Source organism: Stenella coeruleoalba (assembly GCF_951394435.1).
Source record: "Stenella coeruleoalba genome assembly, chromosome: 17".
NCBI lineage: Eukaryota > Metazoa > Chordata > Mammalia > Artiodactyla > Delphinidae > Stenella > Stenella coeruleoalba.
The window spans coordinates 23917157-23936188 of NC_137163.1; the positions used below are offsets into that span (position 1 = coordinate 23917157).

At 34.6% G+C, this 19032-nt stretch overlaps 1 protein-coding gene across 3 annotated transcripts in view; it reads left to right on the forward strand.

Annotated features, from left to right (window-relative positions):
* CSMD3 (CUB and Sushi multiple domains 3) overlaps nt 1-19032 on the forward strand; it is a gene marked incomplete at its 5' end in the record, with an annotated part of 1071061 nt that overhangs the window by 273032 nt on the left and 778997 nt on the right. The gene's annotated exons all lie outside the window — the stretch shown is intronic.

Consider the following 19032-nt stretch of genomic DNA (forward strand, 5'->3'; position numbering starts at 1 on the left):
ACTTTTTGGCCAACCCAATATCTTATGCAGATTAATCTTATTTTACTTCCCTTAAAGGATTATAATTATAATGCATGCAAAGCATTTAGTACAGTGCATGCCACAAAGTGCTCAATGACATATAAGATGCTATTATTTTTAACCTTAATGATTAATAATGCTGGTAATGATAGTATGATAATAGTATTAATTATATCCACATTACTGTTATAAATTTATTAATATGTCAGATTTTCAAAATATCATAAAGTCAAAACATGTATAAACTAAAAGTTCTCTGCAAAATTACTGGCTGCATCCATCTTCCTGTCTCTGAGAGAACAAATTCATGGCCAAGTACAAGATTCCAGGCTCCATCCATCATGTTGCCATAGTCACTCCTGAGACATCTTTTCATGTAGGAAAAGCAAGCCCAATGTGAAATTTTTATTTCTAACTATAGGTTGGATTTCCCCACTCAGATCCTTCTGTTTTCACTTCCTTTTCTTTGTTCTGGTTACCTTCTTAGCATGAAATGTCTTCCACTCTCCCTTCCTTCTTTTTTTTGGCTAATTTCATAGTCATGTTTTAATGACTATACAAGAAAATATACAATTGTGTATACTTTACCATGAAGCCTCTTTGGGGTAGCTGTTACTCCTCAGTATTTCCAAAATGCTTTTTTACATGTAATTTATAATTTCCTACTGGACGTGAAGTTTCTTGAGGCTATAATACTTCATCTTTCTATCCTTAATGCTTGGCACAGTGGTAGGTCTTAACAGGTTGTCAATAAATATTTGTTCAGTTAATGGGAATTTCATCACAAGCCTCTATCTAGTTGCCCATATTAATAAGATGGGATAGATTTCCTTTTTCATCCTTAACTCTGATCAGTTGGGGGCGCTGAGTGGCCTGCTGTTGAATCCTTTGGCTAGGTCTCTTCCTTATCATTGGAATGCTGAAAGAAAATAGAGAATATTTCTCTGAGGTCTGGAAAAAAATGGATGAAGCTTTCCTTTCCATGCCTTCTATGACCTGTTTCCCACTCTTTTGCCGCCTATATCTTCAAAAGGTGGGAGTACCCTGAGAAAATATGTGTCAGTGAATTGTAGTCATTGAGTTTCTGTGGGCCAAGTTTATGCTTACACTATGAAAAGACAAATATAAAAATGTGTGTAAAATTGAACTCTGTGTATGTGAAAATCCAGTCTTCATTATGCATTTTAATATTTTCTGTATGCAACAGTTCATATATGCAGTCATCATTGCTAAGAAAATATGAAAGTACTGATTACTTCCAATGGAAGACAGTTTATCAGTAAACAGAATATTTAAGCAGAAATGCATTTTTTAGGTTTTATAAAATATTGTATTATCCATTGACATAAAAAAATTATACCATAAAGTTGACATTTTCACTATGCCTGAGGAACTGTATTCACTTAGCACCACACATTGCTTGTAAGCATTCAATCTGTAGCTATAGATTAATTTGAAAGTAAGAAAGCATAGACGATGAAGAGCAATATTTTGAAATTGTTCTTGAAATGAGAAAAAGTGATTGGAATTGATTTATATATTAAATTATGTTTAGAATTTTAATAAGGCTCTGTGCATGTATTAACTGTATCTTTTATAGTTTTTAAACAAATTAACTTATTTTTTATATTTGGAAATGCATTTTAATTATATTTATGATTTATTATTTAAATCAATGCATCTAGGTCTTCCTCTTTAATACAGTTTTAACACATTTTTACTTAATATGATTTATATAATGGAGTATTTTTTAAAACTTTAAATTGACATAGTCATTGATTAATAGAATAAAAATTCTACATGCAAATTTTGTTTCCTAACTCTATTTTTTAAGTGTAAAATCTTTTCTACAGTGAGCTAGTCATTGAATTTTACCCATGGGGGGAAAAGACTGTTTTTACGGATTTTGTTTTAATAGATAAGCAACAAGTTATAATTCTGTATTGCTTCTTGTCTACCTACCTTCCTATCTTTTTTTTTCTTGTTCTCTTCATTCATCATTTTCAAATTTTATGAAGCGTGTAGTAAATGCCAAGCACTCTGCTAGGAACTAAATATTCAGTAGGAAACTCAGCATTCTTAGTTCCTTCATGGTACAGGACAGAAAAACAAAACAAAGCAAACCAAAGTAATTACAAAATTGTAAAATATAGTAATAGGTTATGAGAGAAAAAAACCAAGAGGCTGAAATGAAGAAACAGGGGGCAGAAATGAAGAATAATGGATAACTTTTTAAGGTAAAATGGTCAGAAAAGACCTCTCTCTGTGGGTGATATTTAATCTGAACTCTAAAAGCTGATAGAGATATTTTCCAGTGAGGAGTGGAGTAAAGAATATTCTAGGCAGAAGAAAGGTCATACAATGCCTTGAAGTTAGAACTTGGTTGGAGTATTCAGTGGAATGAAAGAAGACCTTAGTGGTTGCTTTGGAGCTGGCAACACAATAGGAAAGGCAAAATTGGGGGACCAGGTCATGCAGGTCCTTGGGACTTACAGGAAAGAATTCCGCTTTTGGTTTAAATGTAATCAAAACCACTGAAGCATTGTAGGAGGGGAGGAACATGTTCTGATTTACATTCTCAGAATATCAGTTGTGCTGCTGCATAGGAAATTAAAGGAGATTAGACTTTAAATGAGGAGACAAGTCAGGAGGAGGACGCAGATGACAGCTTGGATCAAAGGATTAAACCTAGAGATATGGAGAAGTTGGTATATTCAGTATTTATTGGAGATAGAATGAATAGGACTTGCTGGTGACTTAGATATGGGGGACTGGGATGAGGGAAAGGAGGAAATACATAGAGTTCCTGTGCGAGCCACAGAGTAGGTGGTGATGCTGATGGTCCCCAAAGCATTAAATACATTCTGGTACACAGTCAGTAATCAATAAATGTTGTATCATGCCTGAATGGCTGATTGAATATATGAAAACACAAGAAAAGGTGGTAAGTATGAAAGCAATTGTGACCTCATTTTATTGATGTAACGTTGAGATGCTTGCGAGATATCCAAGTGGACACTGACAGGTGATTGTTAACATGCGATTTTAGAACTCCAGTTTCTAATTTCTGAATCATTGTTCATTCAGTAATCTCCTTGCCACAAATGTTAAACACTTCCCAGAAGCAAGGAACTCTGCTAGACAAAAGGGAATTGAGAGGTAAGACACAGCCCTGACCTCAAAGAGTTTATGGTATCCTGAAGACACAAATAAATCATATTACTGTAATGTAGTGCTATATGGTGCTAATGTAAACACTTAGATGGAAACCATTGCCTGGCCTGGAAAAGTCAGAAAAGGATTAAGAGAAATAATAACTGAGATTATGCTGAAAGCAAAAGTTAAGAGTTATCTAGTTAGTGAAGGAGACGAGGGGAAGGGATTATCTAAGAGGAGAAGGGAAAAAAGTGGGACTCATGCTGGTGGTGGGAGCGCTTGCTTGTTAGTTGGGAGGAGAGGAAGCGTGGAGGGGAGGTGTGGAAAGAACTGAAGTCGGGAAAGTAAACGGAGTCTTCTGCTGTTTCTTATGAAAGATAAAAATGCCTAAATTTGTCAAACAGTCAACAACTATGTAAAAAGAGTTGTATATTCTCCTCCCTTTGCTCTTCTTCCTCCTTATTTATTCTTCTGCCAATCTGTGTTACCATTCCCTTAACAATCTGTCTCAAATCTCACTCTCATCAAAATTGCATTTATTAATTCCAACCAAATTATTAATTTTTAAAAGTTTTTTGGTATTAACCTTATATAATATTTATATTTATTAATATATTTTTTCAAATATAGTTATACTTTACATATTTTCAAATGTATAATTTTGCACACATTATTATATTTTCACACACATATGTATATACTTATAGTGTGTATGTGTGTATGAATTTAATCATTCTTTCAATTTGTCTCCTGCTGGGATAATTCAGGGTGATCTTGCCATCATTTCAAAGTCAGCGGATTAGCAACCTTAATTGCATCTGCAACATTTAATTATTTTTGGCCATGTAAAGTAACATAGTCATAGGTTACCAGGGATGACATCTATGAGGGGAGGTATTACTTTGCCTAGCACACAGTGTTCACACAATTTTTCTAAATCCACATGCTTAGTAGCTGTGTAATGGAGGATAAAGTCATTACCCTCTCTGAGCTTATTTCCTCATCTTTAAAATAAGCCTGTGAATAAGGCTTAATTAACAACACAAGTAAAGTGTAAACCAGAGGATTTGCATAATATATATGCTTAATCAATGAAGCCACCGAATCCAGTGTACCTCACAATTCGCTATGTCCCTGTAGATTTCAGGTAGAAAGAAAGATGATGTCTCAAGAAGTAACCACCGGGCTTCCCTGGTGGCGCAGTGGTTGAGAGTCCGCCTGCCGATGCAGGGGATACGGGTTCGTGCCCCAGTCCGGGAAGATTCCACATGCTGCGGAGCGGCTAGGCCCATGAGCCATGGCTGCTGAGCCTGTGCATTCGGAGCCTGTGCTCCGCAACGGGAGAGGCCACAACAATGAGAGGCCCGCGTACTGGAAAAAAAAAAAAAAAAAGAAGTAACCACCTAATTGGCTAAAGCACTTCTGCTAAAATGATTTATTTTCTTGATGTGGACCTAAGAAGGGAAAGAGATGGACTGAACATATAAGAACTAAAGTATAGAATATCTCTTTTTATGCATCATTTACTTTTCTATTCTCTGGTTTATTTCTTAATAGTAACAATAAAATAATCCTCCCAAATAATCCAGATTTTAAATATTATTAGATGGTATGAGAGGTATTTGAATAAATATTTTTTTTAAAAATCATCCTATTTTAGTTATAATTCTTTGAGATCTTAAAATTTAGCATATTAAAAAACAAAGAAAAACTGCACAAATCCCCAGTTTTCCCAGAAATTGAGCTTGAATGATTTTTAGCTATTTGGTAGGATTTTCTTCCTTTGTTTTAATCAGCAATTTTAGATAATAAGCCCTTTAGGGAAAGGACTTGCTTGAATATTTTTGTTTGTTGGTTTGTTGGTTTGGAAAATTTCAGCCATTGTACAGCATTTTTGAAGATAGAGCCCAAACCTATTCATTTCCAGATTGAGAAAGAGACTTAATTGTTGTATTCCTTAGGGAGGTCTCTGGGTCTAGTTAGGTCTGGGAATTAAATAGTACAGGGCATGGAAGCTTTTACTTGCCTTCCTCATTAGTAGCATTTAAAGTAGCTGTGGTAGTTGGTTCTAACAAATCCATCTTTGTAAAACAATGGCACACTCAGAAGCACGTAAAAATATACGCCAGAAGCATTAACACTCTACCCTGATGGCCTTTTCCTGAAGGACAAGAGAAGCAGATGTTTTTTCCCCAAGTATTTAACACAGTTGATTATGCATGACTAATTCTTTTGCTAATCTTGTCTGGTGTCAATCTTTTGGTTTTTAGTGAAGGTTTCCTTTGGGGATTTAGCAACACACATGGCTGACCTGCATGCTTCTTTATCTCCAGGGCTGTAGTAAAATATTAGCACACAAAGCTAAATTGATTTGGAAACATAAGGCACAAAAAAGCTGGTTTTATGCAAATATTAAATAACACTGTATAAAAAAAACACTTGGACATCATTTAAAGTGCAGCTTCACCTCACTAACTGGCTCACTGACACTTTGGATGGATGGTAAAATTAACCATTTAGAAACAGATAAGCTTTGCTGTTCCTGGGGCCCTGCATGAAAATGTGCATGTTCTATACCTCTGTTCACCCTTGGTATGACTGTGCAGCCAAGTTTTCATTTATTGTGCCAAGAGATAAATTATTCAAAAGAGCAGAGTATCCAAAACTCATTTACATTTGGCTTTGGACTTACCTTCCCAGTTATAATTGGTTTTGGACTCTATAAAAATTATTTTGTTTTTTCTAACCACATGGCAACTGACATCCCGAAAAGGTGACCCAGATAAGTAGTAGGTGGCAAGATTTTGGATGAACAGCACACAGCTAAAAATTTACACTTGAACTGTGGATCACCTATAATTTTTGATCAGTGCATGTTTGCTGTAGCAACTTCTGTTGTAGTAGAATCTGATACATATTTCTTATAGTAATGCCTTGCACAAAATTGGTGCTCAGATTATCAATTGAATAAATGAAAACACTGTTTACTTTTACATGTAAAAGTAAATGCTACTATTGTAAATACTTATTAACTAAGAGGTATTAAGGTTTTCATTTTATTCATTCTTAACTTTGAATTTTAAAATTGATCAGATGAAAATCTAATTTTGATCAACACATTCACATGTATATAAAAAACACTTTGTTTTGAAATAGGAAGTTGTATTACAGCTAAAGAACAGTCATCAACAAAAAAATATACAATAATGATCTGCATAATTTTCCATTTCATTCCATCTCATGTCACCAGATAGTTGTAGACTACACCATTCCGCCCCTCCCAAAAAGAAAAGGAAAAGAATAAAAAAGAAAAGGAAGCAACAATCATATTAAACCAACCTGAAAATACATCCTGAGCATTATTGCTAAGAATGTACATTTGAGATACAAAAAATATGAATACTCATTTAGTTTAGAATAAATAATAAAAAAAGAAAAATATCATTAAGGGATCAGATTTGTTCAGTTAATTTAAATAAGAATGAATTTCTTGATGCACATAAAAGGCCTGTGATTGTTAATTAAGTGGAAATATTTCAATGTGTTGTAAATTTTGTCAGCATTGCTATAATATACAGCTGACCCTTGAACAATGTGGGGGTTAGGGGCATGGACCCCAGCACAGTTGATATTTGCATATAACTTTATAGTGAGCCATCCATAGCTTAGTTGAATTCTGCAACCATGGATTCAACCAAACATAGGTAATATAGTACTGTAGTAGATATTTATTGAAAAAAATCCACGTATAAGTGGACCTGCCCAGTTCCAACCCATGTTGTTCAGGGGTCAACTGTAATCATGACTTTGCACAAGAGCGTTATGTCAATATTGCCTAATCCCATTAAAAACACTATTTTAAAAGCTTAGAACAGTACCTTCATGTACACAATGAATATTAGCCATTATTAACTGAAATTAACTGTTTCATTAAATATCTACTTTCTTCTGAATATCATTGGTTAGAAATAGATTTCAAAGCAAACATATTTAAAATATAGTAAATTCAGGAGCAGATTGAGAGAGAGCCAGTTTTTAAGCAATCAGGTTCTGTGGAACTCTTCAAATTACAGTAAAATACTTCAATTAATTGCGTTTTTTCAGGGCTCCTCATGGACAAGGATTTGCTACTTTTTTTCTCACTTTCTTTTCTTTTCTTTTCTTACTACTCTATTTTGTAGCAGAAAATGAGAAACAAGGAGCAGCACTCACTTAATCAGTAGAGATGGCAAGAGTGAAATGAACTATATGGGACTGAGAGTGCCTTCTTGTCTCCCTGCTGTGGCAATTTTGCCAGAGGGAGTAACAAGTCAATTGTGCCATCACCTTGTAGGAAGCTTCCTACCTACAAAAATAAAGCTTCCAGGACACTGATAAGGAATATAGAAAATATGTAACTGAGAGATTGTTGGCAACATTTAAATCAATAAATGTGCACTCTCAAAATAATGATAATTTTACAAATAAGAATCTAGCTTAGAAGAAATTTAAGTAAATTGATTTAGGTCACCCAATTTATTAGTGTTGCATTTGTGCCTGGGTCTCTGTGATTTTAGAGCCCCCATTTCTAAGCTCACCATAAAACTGTCAAATAATTGTCCAAGAAATTTCATGGACATACTGGGGAGCAAAAAATATATTTAACCAGATAAAGTATTATTTAGGTACCTACTATAAGCCAGCCCCATTCTGAGTACTTGGGATAATTCTGTGACTAGTGTATTAGTAATGCAGTCAAGATTGCACGACATTTATATTCTAGAGATAAATAAGAAAACAACAAAAACTACTGGATAGTGATAAGTTGAATGAAGAGACTGTAGCAGATGTTGTGACAGAGACTGATGGGGGACTGTTTTACCTAGAATCATTAGTGAAGCAAGACCTCACTAGTTTGAATGGCATCATTGAGACGCCTTGGGAAGATCTTGAGGAAGAAGCCACCAGCTTAGATAATAGTTTAGAACAAAGGTCCTAAAGGTGGAGGGAGCTTTGTTAAATTTAAGGAAATGGAAAATGAGCACTGTGGATTGAGTTTACTGAGAAGTCTGTGGTTGCAATCATTAAGGTCATGGTAAGGACACTGGTTTTATTCTAAATTCAAGAAAAGCTAGTAGAATGTTACAAATAGGAAAGTATGATTGACATCATTTCATTTCCACTTTAAAAAGGCACTCTTTACTTCCTTGTAGCAAATAAATTTTAATGGCAGAAGAGAGGAAAGAGGAATTGATGTTGGTAGGATATTTAAAAAAAATTTTGTTGGAGTATAGTTGCTTTATGATATTCTGTTAGTTCATACTGTACAGCAAAGTGAATCAACTATACGTGTAAAAATATCCCCTCTTTTTTGGATTTCCTTCTCACTTAGGTCACCACAGAGCACTGAGTAGAGTTCCCTGTGCTATACAGTAGGCTCTCATTAGAAGGATATTAATTTGGTCACACTGAGAAATGGTAGAACATGGATAAGTAAATCAACCAAAAATATATAGGGAAATAGATAAATATTTATATATATTTAAAATTGATAGCACAGAGACTGGCATAAAATTAATACTCAAATATATAACTACTATTAGTTGTATTAAACATGATTCCTATCTTCAAAGAACTCAGTACCTATCTGGAAAGATTTGAGAAATAAACATACTCCTAAGTTCAGCAAGCTTGAATTGGATGAGGGAAATACTCTAATTTTATGAAAAAAATCATTCAAAGTTCATATAAAAGTCAGTAATATATCCTCCAAAGCCGTTCTATTCAATGTCATTTAAGATAGATATTTTGGTTCCCCATTAAGTGTCAGGCATATTTCTAAGCACTGAAAATACAGGGATGAAAAAGACATAAATTGTTTCTGTCCCTGCAGGGTTAAATTCTTGCTGTTTAAATAAGCCTTGTCTTTTTTAAACTAAATTAACAGATTCACTCAAATTTTAAAATTTCCATTTTCAAGTAAATGGGGCTCAAGTTCTATAATTTTAGATATGGTGAAGTACTCCAAGTTATTTATAAAACTAAACACAAGACATAAATGACTGTTCAGTGATCTGGTCTATGAAGTAGAACAGGGAGAAGAATCCTCAAAAATACATCAGATTTAAATATGAATTTGAGAATTCCTTAATTAAAGTAAATTATTTGACAAAATGAGTTCCAGTGGAATGGATTTTTATTGTCTATATAACTAATAGTCCATGTTGCAAAAGTAAACAGATCTTGACATTACAATTGTCTAATTCAGCAAATATTTATTTCTCACCCATGCAATATCTAATGTAGCTTTGGTGACCCATCTTGATCTTGTAGTTTTTGCCATCTGTGATAGCTGTTATCTTGAGAAGTCTGTGAATTAAGATCAGTTAAGGCCAAAGTAAGGACAGTGGTCTTACTCTAAATTCAAGGAAAGCCATTAAAATGTTACAAACAGGAGAGTGTGCATAAAATGATCTGATTTCCACTTTCAAAAGATATTCTAGGCTCCCCTTTAGAAAATAAATTATAAAGGTACAAGAGAAGGAGATGGGATTGAAGTCATGGTCTGTATCATTCCTAAGCAGAAAGGATGTCAAAGAATATTCTTAAGAACTAGGCTTGGATGTGACTTAAGTCGCTTTTGCCCAATTCCCATCTGACAGCCCTTAGCTTCAGGGCACCATTCTAGCTTCCTGGGTGGTGGTGATATGCAGTCTTACTGAGAAAATGGAGCAGTAAACACATAATATTGTTTCTGCTTCACAACATTTGCTATCAGAATCTTGGAAGCAAAAGTTCCTCATGTCTAAATGATAATTATTTCTTCTCTTTTACTTATTCCCAGCTACTGCTTCAAACTCCTACAGTGTTTGAGAGTTCTGTCTCCAGGTGAGAATTAGTAACCCTTCCTACTGAAATTTATGCAGTCCATCACTATGAAATGGACAAAGATTTTGGAAAGGCTAATCGCTACCCAAACTGGTTAATATGTTTTATTAACATTGAAGATTCCCCCTAGACAATTGAATGGACAGTGAAAAAGACTGAGCTAAATGACATAGATAACAGAATTGTCAGTTTACCTGGAGGATAGTTGAATTAAAGAGAGTGGATAATATCACCTTGGGAGAAAGTATATTAAAAGAAGAGTAGAAGCCTAGGGAGCTCTGATATTAAAGTAACTGGTAGAGAAAGAGGAGGCAGTGAGGTAGATGGATAAGAAGCGTTAGACAGCTACAAGGGTAACCAGTAAAATATTTCACATGGAAGCCGAAGAATAGGAGAGTAATGAGTTAATAACAATGCCAGCTGTCACTGAGAGACCCATTTAAAAAATACTAACAAGTATGTGTCCGTTAGGAAGTCAATGTTGAGCTTAGGAGAAGGGGTTCAATAGAAAGTATGAAGAGAAACAAGAATGCAGTTAATTGAGGGATCACTAGGAGGTAAATAAGTAGAAACATTAAGCAAAGGTACATTTTCAGAGGAATTTTGAAAGGGAAGAGGAAAAGGAGGTTAATAGACCAAGATAAATTTAGTTTGTCTTGCTATTTGGAGGTGGATGGGGTTGGCTTCCATCTTATATGGACTTTTAGGATGGTATTAGAGAGGTACTTATCAGCTTAAGTGATCCCAAGTAAAGACCTGGAGTTAGGTAGAAGATAGGGTCAAGTACCCAAATGAATGGATTAGCTATTTTACATGAGTTACTACAGTGATTGTTGATTCTAACTATGCAGTAGAATCACCTAGGGAATGTAAAAAAAGATTGCCCTACTATTGACCCCACTATCAAGCAAGTAAATAAGAATCTTGGGGTTGGGGTTGATGTATAGGTGTTTTAAAATGCTCTACACAGATTTCTGATAGTTCAGTCTGTGTTGAAACAGAAGTGATAAGACTTTGGAAATTCTGAGAGAAATCATACCCTGAACATTCTTTTTTAAATGAAGTAGCATTAAAGTTTGCCTTCTGAGAGTAGTAATCAGCACATGGAGTGGGGCCTCAAGGAGAGCAATGGAGGTTAAAAATAAGGTATAAACAAGGACAGGGCTTTTATAAAATAGAAAGAACTGAGCTGGTAGCTACTATCTTTACTGAAACCATAGTTTCAAATTGCAAATTTCTGGGCTTGTCTCTAGATTAATCTGGGGAGAACTGACATTTTTAGATTACGTGGAATATCTATTTATTTACATAGATCTATTTAGTTACATAGGTCTATATTTTCTCTCAAAAATATAATTAGAGCTTTACTCAGGCTTTCCTTCTCTATTTTTATTCCTAAATTTTTGAAATTTTATCCTATTAGCAATAATATTTAAAAAAATTTCAGTTTGTAATTGTTCAGTGCTGATATATTTTTGTATATTGCCCTTGTATTCAGTAACCTTGCTTAATTCACAGATTAAGTCATGTATTTTATCTGGTGAGTCTCTTGAATACTCCCCATACATAATTCTGCTATCTGTAATTAAAGAAGTTGTACTTTATTGAAGTTAAATATGGAGAAAAATCTAAAAATTAGTTAACTCCCACTTGCTTGGTACTGAATAGCAATAATCAGTTTCTGTTTATGCTCACCTTTTTATTATACAGCTTTTGACCTGCAACATACATTTTGTTCTTAAAATTTATTTGGCAGTCCTTCTCATTCTTCTATTTTGTTTTGACATTTTGTTCCAACTATCAATTAATCTCTTTTGTAATAGTGACATATTACTTGTGTTTTCTTTTTATTCTACCCCATAGATGGCTCAGACATCAGAATTTAATTTGATGATGAGCTTAAATGGTTATATTTACTCATTTGTTTATTTCATATTTAATTCAGTAAATTCCTATAAACCTCTACTATATGTCAGTCTTTCTTTTAATAAAACAGATATGATGTGAACAAAAATAGATGCATGATCTGTCCATTGTTGAAAGTGGGGTGTTAAGGTCCCCCACTATTATTGTGTTACTGTTGGTTTCTCCTTTTATGACTGTTAGTATTTGCCTTGTATATTGCAGTGTTCCTATGTTGGGTGCCTGTATGTTTCCAAGTGTTATATCTTCTTCTTGGATTGATCCCTTGATCATTATGTAGTGTCCTTCTTTGTCTCTTGTAACAGTCTTTATTTTAAAGTCTATTTTGTCTGATATGAGTATTGCTACTCCATTTGATTTCCATTTGCATGGAATACCTTTTTCCATCTGCTCACTTTCAGTCTGTATGTGTCCCTAGGTCTGAAGTGGGTCTCTTGTAGATAGCATATATGTGGGTTTTGTTTTTGTATCCATTCAGACAGTCTGTGTCTTTTGGTGGGATCATTTAATCCATTTATATTTAAAGTAATTATCGATATGTATAAGGAAACACAGGCCTTAAATGACACATTAGACCAGGTAGACTTAATTGATATTTATAGAGCATTTCATCCAAAAGCAACAGAATACACATCTTTCCCTCATACACATGGATCATTCTCCAGGACTGACCACATGCTGGGCCACAAAGAGAGCGTCAGTAAATTTAAGAAGACTGAAATCATATCAAGCCTTTTTTCTGACCACAACACTATGAGATTAGAAATAAATGACAAGAAAGAGAAAACTGTATAAAACACAAACATATGGAGGCTAAACAATATGCTACTAAACAGCCAGTGGATCACTGAAGAAATCAAAGAGGAAATTAAAAAATACAGAGACAAATGAAAATGGAAGCACAATGATCCAGAACCTATGGGATGCAGCAAAAACAATCCTACGAGGGAATTTTATAGCAATACAGTATTACCTCAGGAAACAAGAAAAATCTCAAATAAACAACCTAGCTTTACACCTAAAGCAACTAGAGAAAGAAAAAGAAGCAAAACCTAAAGTTAGTGGAAGGAAAGAAATCATAAAGATTAGAGCAGAAATAAATGAAATAGAAATGAAGAAATAAGTGAAATAGAGATGAAAACAATAGCAAAGATCAACAAAACTAAAAGTTCTTTGAAAAGATAAACAAAATTGAGAAACCTTTAGCCAGACTCATCAAGAAAGAAAGGGAGAGGACTCAAATCAATAAAATTAGAAATGAAAAAGGAGAAGTTACAACTGACACCACAGAAATACAAAGGATCATAAGAAACTACTGCAAGCAACTGTATGGCAATAAATGGACAACCTGGAAGAAATTGACAAATTCTTAGAAAGGTGCAACCTCCTAAGACTGAACCAGGAAGAAACAGAAAATACGAACAGACCAATCATAAGTACTGAAATTGGAACTGTTATTAAAAAATCCCAACAGACAGAAGTCCAGGACTAGATGGCTTTATACGCGAATTCTATCAAACACTTAGAGAAGAGATAACACCTATCCTCCTCAAACTTTTCCAAAATATAGCAGAGAGAGGAACACTCCCAAACTCATTCTGTGAGGCCACCATCACCCTGATACCAAAACCAGACAAAGATACCACAAAAAAAGAAAATTACAGGCCAATATCACTGATGAATATAGACACAAAAACCCTCAACAAAATACTAGCAATATGAATCCAACAATATATTAAAAGGATCATACAACATAATCAAGTGGGATTTATCCCAGTGATGCAAAGAATTTTCAATATCCACAGATCAAACAACACACCAACAGATTGATACACCACATCAACAAATTGAAGAATAAAAACCATATTATCATCTCAATACATGCAGAAAAAGCTTTGGACAAAATTCAACACCCATTTATAATAAAAACTCTCCACAAAGTGGGCATAAAGGGAACATACCTCAATATAATAAAGGCCATATATGACAGACCTATAGCTAACATCATACTCAGTGGTGAAAAGCTGAAAGCATTTCCTCTAAGATCAGGATGTCCTCTAAGACAAGGATGTCAACTCTTGCCACTTTTATTCAACATAGTTTTGGAAGTCCTAGCTATGGCAGTCAGAGAAGAAAAAGAAATAAAAGGAATACAAATTGGAAAAGAAGTTAAGCTGCCATTGTTTGGAGGTGACATGATACAATACATAAAAAATCCTGAAGACGCTACCAGAGAACTACTAGAGCTCATTAATGAGGTTCGGTAAAATTGCAGGAAACAAAATTAATACACAGAAATCTGTTGCATTTCTATACACTAACAATGAAATATCAGAAAGAGAAATTCAAGACACAATACCATTTACCATTGCACCAAAAAGAATAAAATACCTAAGAATAAACCTGCCTAAGGAGACAAAAGACCTGTACTATGTAAACTATAAGATGCTGATGAAAGGAATCGAAGACAGCACAAACAGATGGAAAGATATATTGTGTTCTTGGATTGGAAGAATCAATATTGTCAAAATGACTATACTGTCCAAGGCAATCAACAGATTCAATGCAATCCCTATCAAATTACCAATGGAATTTTTTGCAGAACTAGAACAAAATACCTTAAAATTTGTATGGAGACACAAAAGACCCTGAATACCAAAGCAGTCTTGAGAAAGAAAAACGAAGCTGGAGGAATCAAGATCCCTGACTTCAGACTATACTACAAAGTTATAGTCATCAAAACAGTATGGTACTGGCACAAAAATAGAAATACAGAGCAATGGAACAAGATAGAAATCCCAGAAATAAACCCATGCACCTATGGTCAATTGATCTATGACAACGGAGGCAAGAGTATACAATGGAGGAAAGACAGTCTCTTCAGTAAAGTGCTGGGAAAACTGGACAGCTGCATGTAAAAAAAATGAAATTAGAACATTCTTTAACACCGTACAGAAAAACTCAAAATGGATTAAAGACTTAAATGTGAGCTTGGACACTATAAAACTCTCAGAGGGAAGCATAGGCAGAACACTCTCTGACATAAATCAAAGCAATATATTTTTTGATCTGTCTTCCAGAGTAATGGAAATAAAAACAAAGATAAACAAATGGGATAAATTTTACAAATGGGATAAACAAGTACAAATAATTTTGATTTTATTTTGTCACTTTTTTCCCTGCTCTATATGTTGTAAGAGATTAAAGGACATTGTTTATCAAGTTTGTATAAATTTAGTTATTTTAAAGTGTAGAAATAGGAGTATTCGATGATAGATTTATAATATTATAAACAAAATTAGGTTTAATATTTTAAATTTAATAGCTATATTTTTTTATCAGTAGATTTGAGTACACTAAGAATTTAAGAGGGAGTTGTTAGTATTTCCTCCAGGTGATTGGAATAAATCCCAAATCAAATGATCACGTTTTAAAAAATTCTTATTCTCAAAAGACTACATTGCCTTCATTGATTCTATTGGCTGAACTGGTTGTTTCCTTCATGTTTTACAACAGACTGAGTCTTCAAACTTCTTAACATGCAACTTGCCATCATTCAGCCTATGTATTGCATTAAAAAAAAAAAAGCACACCTAAAATCTTACAACCTATACAGATTTTAGGACAAGAGTAGAGAAACTACCAACCTTTTTTATATTCCCTGTATGTTAAATAACTACATTTTGAAGCAATCATAACTTCTAGTTAACCTCAAGAGAAGTGTAAGATATTTAATCACGTTGCTTTACTCTTTAGGTGAAAAAATACTGTTCTTAAAAATGGGCCTAAGAGAATTATTCTGATTTATTGTGCAGTGATACTATTTATTCCAAAGTGCCTACAAAGACCAAATTAATCTTTTGAAGATATTGAGATAATAATATGCTAAACTACTGAATAAACGAGAGGTGGTTTATCTTTAGGAAACAATAAAGCATGCCAAAAATTGCTTGGATTCTTGATTCAGCCCCCTAATCTGTATCCTCCATTATCTTCTTTCCCTCTCCTCTTCATAGAGCAGCCAGAATGTTTTCAAAACTCAAAACTAATCATGTCATCTCTTTGCTGAAAACCCATCAGTAACTTTCCACTGCTCTGAATAGTTTTGTCAGAAAGATCCTGCAAGGTCTAGCACCTAGTTGCCTTTCCACCTCATTTGGTACCACTTGGCAGTTGCACACAGATTTTCTTTCAGTTTGGAAAATTTTGGAGAATGCCCATTTCCTCTGGTGAAAGCATAAGTGTACCTACTCAGAACAATTTTCCTTTTCCTCATTAACTATTCACCCTTCAGGTTTCTAGTCCATCATTGCTTCCTCAAAGAATCCTTGTTTCTGAATTCTCTAACTACTGCAAAGCCCCAAACATACAATGTCGGTACTAAATGCTCCTTCTGCAAAGTACCTGACAGAAATGTAATTTTATATGTTTATCTTGTCATTTGTTTAGAGCCTTACTCTCTTCTAGACAGGATACTTAATGAGGGCAGGTATTGTGCTGACTTTTGATACCACTGTAGCATGAGAGACTAACGCAGTTCCTCCTGGTACTTAGTAGATCTCAATGAATATTTTTTTGAATAGATAACCAAATTAATAAACTTTAAAATTCACAGAAAGTGTATACAAGTAACCAACATGACCCCATGTGTATCTTGAGTATGTTAAAAAATGGTTCTATTTAATAGCCTGTGAACCCTGCCCTTTCTGTGACATGTGGGACAGAAGATACTACAGACAACACTAATCAAACGGGCAAGCCTGGTGGCCAGGACAGAGTGATGCTGAAAGAATAAAAGTTCTATCATTGACAGGATTTGTACCAACTCACTTTGCCCAGAGACCAGGCAATATTACTTAGCAGAGAGAGCACAGCACTAGATTTAAGGGTTTCATGGTTTGTCCTAATTCTGCCTTTCACTTGTTCTAACTCTGGTATAAAGTAAAAATTTTAATTTAGATAATACATTTTACTATAAGAGTCTATGATTACAGAAAATGTATTGTTTTTTTATAAATATTATAGTAAATCCAGTCTGAATTGCAATACAAAGGTTCTAGCATTCAGGTAGATTACCTAGCCAAAATGTTGTATATCTAACGTGTACTAAAAGCAAACTTTATTTATTTCACAATTTTGTCAGATACTGATTCTATGATAGTCTCTGTAGTAATAAAGAGATCAAACAGGAGTGCTGAACAAAGAACTTGATACAGGAATTGGCAAGAGCATTGGTTTGAATGCTGGAAGATCTCAGTTCCCATCCTGTTTTCAACTGCAAGTCAGTCATGCTTTTGGGTTGAAGACTTTCCCTCGAGTGAACTATGCTGTTAGTTGCTCTCCATCTCATGTGTCAGGAGTTTGGGGTGATTTCTCTCTTTTGTGAGCCTAGATTACTTCTTAAAGGAGACCATGCAGAGAAATTGATTTGTTTGCCCTGGAGCTTGGGGGACACAGTGTATTATCATTAAGACCATGGCTGAAATATTTAAATGTCTGCTGTTGTAAACCCAGAAGGCTACATTTGGGAAGAAATTGCATGTCCACAGAGGATAAATAAATGGGGCATGTTTTCTTAACCATATGCAGGACTTTTGTGAGGGAGTTCTGGCCTGGAATTGTCCTAGATCCTGCCCAAGAGGCCCACCTAGAAGGATAAGGAGACATAGTTGGAAAGAGGGTGGAAGGATACCATTCTATACCCATGGTATGAGGGAGAAAATAAGCAGCCAGCTAGAGAAACACATTCACCCACAACAAGGGAACTGATTGGGTTACTTCTGAGGGTCCCATGAAAAGGTTCATGAACAAAATGAACCATCTTTCTTTAATCATCTGCCAAAGCCCTTGGAAACCAGTACCAAATCAGTGCCAAGCAAATAAGATTCATCTCCCCTGATCCTTTCTACTTCCAAATCTAGGATGAATCATAGAGAGCTCAGTGAGCAGGGGTGGATGAAAAGAAATTCTAGGAGGGGAAACAGGGAAGAAGAGCCCACTTCACTGCCTCACCTCTGCCCCATCTGCCACAAGCCCAGGGGAGCAAAGAACCTTAACCTAAATGAAGTCACAATTTTTTGTGAGTATCCAGGACTAGACAAATTAATTGATAAATTGATATTTTTGAATTAAAAAAAGTGGAGGAATTTTTTCTTAATCTGAGTGTGAACTGAAATGTTTCTGCCTGAGATTTTATCTAGAGACAGGGAAGTAAATAGCTCACAGAGCTGGTTTGAATATGTTGTATGCCAGCTACACTACAAATATATAATAATGTAACGTTTTATTTCTGAAGCAGTACTCAGCGTTGGTGTTAGTACTGAGAAGACAAAAAGTAGAAATAATTTGTGGTTGGGGATTGGGGGCAGCAGGACATTTTCACCAGAGGTTAAAGTTAAGGTATTGAGGGAAGGCATTGTATGTTCTGATGAGAAAATTGTAGTAATATATCTCATAGTCTAGACTGGACCACTACTAGTTCATTCTAATTACTCAACAGACTTAAAAAAATAGAGAGGGCATCATGAAAATAAATATCATATACACAGTAGTGTATGATGAAAATTAAGTATCTTTTAAGAACAATATTATTTATGCTTTCAATTTATGAATTATGGAGCTAGGTGGGTAAAGAGTGGGACAGAAAGAAGCTAATGTTATTTAATGCATACAATATGGTAAGAAAGTTGTTCCCAGTACCAAAGCATGTTGCCATTCCATGCCCATTGTGGAGTTAAACAGGATGCTGCCATCTCTATTTATTAAAGTTACAGATTGTTAACTATTACATCAAATAATAATTGGTCTTTATAGAGCTAGATATTTCCTCAGACATTTGATTTGAATGGAAGGAATTCCCTGAGTAGCTCAAGATAACAGCATAAATCTTGAGAAATTTGATTGCACAAATAATCTAGTAGCCTATTGACTGGCCTAAACAGTGTTATGACAAGACAAATTTTATAGCTTCAGTTTCTTTATAAAGCAAGGAGCTTTATCTTATGTTTTAACACTAAACACAGGTGGTCATGTAACCCCTCTGTTGGGGTTACATACAACATTGGC